Below are 4,874 nucleotides of genomic sequence, written 5' to 3'. Positions count from 1 at the left end.
CCTCACACTAACAGGGTAGCATAATGAGGGTCCCTACATGCAAACCGAAACATCGAGAACTTTGTAAGTGTACAAACAGTTTAATAAGAAGATACTTCATAAAGACAGTACATTACGAGTATACATAGAGCAGCCATCTTGGAAAACAGTCTCGACAAGTCAAGCCACAAACGCTGTGCTAAGTGAGCTGGTCGATAGGAATTAAGTTTGTGAAATCTAATTACATGGATATTTTTATTTTTATTTATTTATTTTCTCTGCTGCATTCAGTGCTTTCTTCCGGAAACAATGGAACATATGAGATTCCAAGTCACAGTTCATCACTTATCCCTGCATTCATAGCTCAACGCGTCATTTTCCAAGATGGCTGCTGTCCGTATACTCGTAACTGTCTTTATAAAGTATCTTCTTATTAAACTGTTTGTACACTTACAAAGTTCTCAATGCTTCCATTTGCATGTAGGGACATTATGCTGCCGTGTTAGTGTGAGGCTATTTTGAGTCTTGTTAGTGGTATTAACTAGCGATTTAATTTGACTTACTCTGTGCCACATTAAGCGTTAAAAGCTAATGTGTTTTTAGAGATAAAACTCTTTACATTCGATTTTCATGTAAACGCATCACAGAAAACAACCTACTCTGTAACTTTGTGTTAATTAACCCAAGGTTCATTTTTCACCGGAGTTCTCCTTTTAAAGGTATAGTTCACCCAAAAATGAAAATTCAGTCATCATTTACTTTACCTCAAGTTGTTCCAAACCTGTATGAATTTATTTTTTTCTGCTCAACACAAAGGAATATATTTAGAAGTATTACACCCTCCCCCCCCCCCCCCCCCCAGTATTTTTTTTTCCGTCAACTATCATTTAAAACAAACCAAATCATCAACACACCAAGCAAACAGTATGTGCCAGTATCAGAGACGTATCTTCGTCCAGTGTGTTGGCCCGCACCACAAATATAAGACTTCTCTGTGCATTACGTAACAGTGTGCTGCTCCTCATGGGGCGGTGGCCATTCTCACCTGCTCCAGCACATGCACACCGACTAGCCATTCATTTCGCTGTCACATGACTTCAGGGGACACTATGCATTTATAAATGTGTTTCATTACTATGCAAGTCTTCATATTCTATATGATGGATTCAACAAAACACAAATCATGCATTTTCTGCAGAAGGACAGAGAGAAAAAAAGTGACAGCAGAAAGAAATAAAGAATGATCAATCACATGCTAATTTATTTACTTCCCCCACTCCTAACGAGTGACCAGCATGATTAATCACGAATATGCACGGCACATGCATATGACATTGTTTAGTGAAATACAGTGTGATTTCACTGTTCTCCATAATTCTGTGCTTGACAAAGAGCACATGGTTTGGATTTTCTTTAAAACAGCGCATAAAAGGTGTAAACATTCTGCATTTTACTATTTTACTATCATAATATGCACATAGTGTCAGGAGATACATTGTCATGAAACGCTTCTAATCAAGGTCAAATTATTTGAACTTTGCTTCCATATTAATTCTATAGCTATATGGCCCGCTTTCACAGACAATGCTTAGATTAAGCCAGGATTAGGCCTAAGTTAATTAGGACATTTAAAGGGTTACTTCACCCAAGAATTAAAATTCTGTCATTAATTCCTCACCCTCATGTCCATAAGACCTTTGTTCATTTTCAGAACACAAATTAAGATATTTTTGTTGAAATCCGATGGCTCAGAAAGGCCTCCATTGGCCACAATGTCATTTCCTCTCTCAAGACCCATAAAAGGCACTAAAGACGTCGTTAAATGTGACAAGAATAGTTTTTGTGCACAAAAATAAACTAAATAACAACTTATATAGTGATGGGCCGATTTCAAAACACTGCTTCCTGAAGCCTCGGAGCTTAATGAATCAGTGTATCGATTCATGATTCGGATCGCATGTCAAACCCGCTAAATTGCTGAAATCACGTGACTTTGGTCATGCTCAAAAAACCCGTCTCCGCGCAACAACTCCGATCTTTCAAATATTCATACTCTTGTGTAATCAACGCACTGTCCTAAATAAACCTGTCTATTGCGTGATACTCTGACATTTTGAATATTCCGATCTAATATGATTTCTGACCTGTAAGGTTGCCAGAATAATAATCATACACGGTGTGTTAATAGGCCAGAGGAGAACTGGCACCCCGACTGAGTCTGGTTTCTCCCAAGGTTTATTTTTCTCCATCATGCCCTGATGGAGTTTTGGTTCCTTGCCACTGTCGCCTTTGGCTTGGCTTGCTCAGTTGGGGACACTAAAATTATGATCAAAGTTATTCAACTAAATATACGAATAACATTTATGAATTAGGTTTTATTTAATTCTATAAACTATAATACTGATCTGCCAACATTGTCGCTATATGATGAATTAAAATAAGCTGATAACATCACTGTTTTCTCCAGAACGACTGTACAGCCAAACCTAATTTTGTTGCAATTATTGTCCTGTTTGACACTGTGAAGCTGCTTTGACACAATCGTGATTGTAAAAGCGATAATAAATAAAGTTGATTGATTGATTAATTGATTGATTGATTGAACAGTTCGAAGCTTTACAAAGCTGTGTTTTGAAATCGGCCATTGTTATATAAGTCATTATTTACTCTTTTTTTGTGCTAAAAACTATTCTTATCTCTTCAAAAAATTATTGTAGAGCCACTGTAGTGAAATGGACTTTGTAATGACATCTTTAGTGCTTTTATGGGTCTTGAGAGAGGAAATTACATTGTGGTCAATGGAGGCCTTTCTGAGCCATCGGATTTCAACAGAAATATCTCAGTTTGTGTTAAGAAGATGAAGGGAAGTCTTACGGTTGTTGAGCGACATGAGGGTATGCAATTAATGACACATTTTTCATTTTGGGGTGAACTAACCCTTTAAGAAGCTTTTATACAGGTGCCATAAAAACAACAACAACAACAACAACAACAACAACAACAACAAACATATTGGTGTGCATCTTGAGACAAAAACAATGTCAGTGGCATATTTTAAGAGTTGCTTTCAGTTCAAACAGCTCAAACCTGTATTTTAGCCTGGGACTAGACCTAAGCCTTGTCTGTGAAACTGGGGGTATAGTTCTTAATAGCACTCTTAAGTGAGCAGGTTGAAAAAAAAAGAAGCAAATTTGAATGGGCTGCTTAAATTTTTTTTATGAAAATGATAAAAATGTAGGAAAAACAACATTTATTGGCTCTTGTAAGAGTTTTATGATGAAAGGGAAACTAAACTGTTATAATTAGCAGAACATATGAACATATTTGCTAAAATGACTTTGCAGAAGCTGGAGGGTAATTAATTAGACTAACTGGCAGCACGTTTTATCTTCCTTCAGACTGACAGTGATTTTTTTTTTTCTACTGAAGCACAATTTAACAATTGATTGTGGCATAAGAGCCCACCTGCAGCTTGAGAATTCATTTTCACACAAGAAGGAGAAAAAAAAAATCCTCAACTAGGATATATTGCCCCATGGCATGAATATGCAAGAACTCACAATATGCCGGCAGAGTCATTACCAATGTTACTGCCAATTACAAGGCATGTCATGACACTGATTCATGAATATTCAACACTGGCAGATCTTCATGCTCGCCGCGGTGATGGATCTCGTTTTACAGCTTCACTGAGGTAGAAGAGAAGGGACCTTCATCACAGCACAGAGTCACCGTCCAGCTGCAATACAAGCTGTTTCATTAGGGTTAAATAGTTAAATGTGTGTTATATAAAAGTGCATGAAAATGATGGAGTGCTCCCTTGTTCCATAGAACTCACATTAAAGCATATTAAGTAGACATTTAGTCCTAAAAGGAAGGAATCTTAAATTGGAAAAAAGACATAGACCAGTGCCTTGAGCAAAAGAGGTGCTTTAAGACTGCAAGAGATATGGATTTTTTTCATTTCTTAGATGAATCTACTGGGGAATTAGATCATGCAATCAACAACATCTGACCTTTTTGAACCTGCATGAAAATGGGAGAGATTTCATCATCTCTAAATCAAGCTCAATCACATCAAGCGTGGAGTGATGTTTTAAAATCATAAAGTCATCTGTTGCCCAATGTCGCCAGATTAATTCTGCTTATCTCATAGGGAGAGAGCTGGACACATATGATCCTTATCTAAATATGCTCTTTGTGCCTTTTTAGGAGACAATGCCTAGGTTGGACAGTGAGTCCACTCTCCTTGATAATAGCAGGTTAAGATGTCACAGTGATCACTCAATTTCAAAAGTCTGCTGTCAACAAACATTTCCAATTAAAATAGAGTTGGCTTGCATCATTACTTAGCAGATCAGAATTTGTCATTTCTGGTCAATTGTGTCAATTCTAGTTTTAAACCGAGATGCTGACAGAAAGGTTACACTGAAATCGCAAGGAAGACAGATAAACATCTACTCACAGAGCAGCTATACTATAAAGAATTAATAAAATATTTAGGACTGAAACCTGTTTTTATCTGTCAAGATCAGTAATGCAGTGTGAGGGGCTGTTATATAGAGTTTTGCTGCCCAAATACACACACACACACATACACACATTTCACTCAAACATTTGTAGCACTGTCCATGGTACTTCCCCTGTTTCAGTTTTCAGGTAAGAGTGCTGAATGGACAGCTCCTGTCAAACACTGAACATCCTAAATGAAGCATCTATACATCAGGATTGGTTGTGCATTTGACTTTCTTTTTTTTTTTTTTTTTTTTTTTTTTGGCTGTGTTTTTTTGTGTTGTTAAAGAACAGTAAATAATCATGTTGGCTGTTAATGATGTCAGGATAAATATATGTAATTTTTTTCACTATATATCTTTTGTTCTTATTATATCTCTTAT

This window comes from Pseudorasbora parva, chromosome 5 (assembly GCF_024679245.1).
Source record: "Pseudorasbora parva isolate DD20220531a chromosome 5, ASM2467924v1, whole genome shotgun sequence".
NCBI lineage: Eukaryota > Metazoa > Chordata > Actinopteri > Cypriniformes > Gobionidae > Pseudorasbora > Pseudorasbora parva.
The sequence above is the reverse complement of the archived record's forward strand: the minus strand, read 5'-3'. Positions refer to the sequence as shown.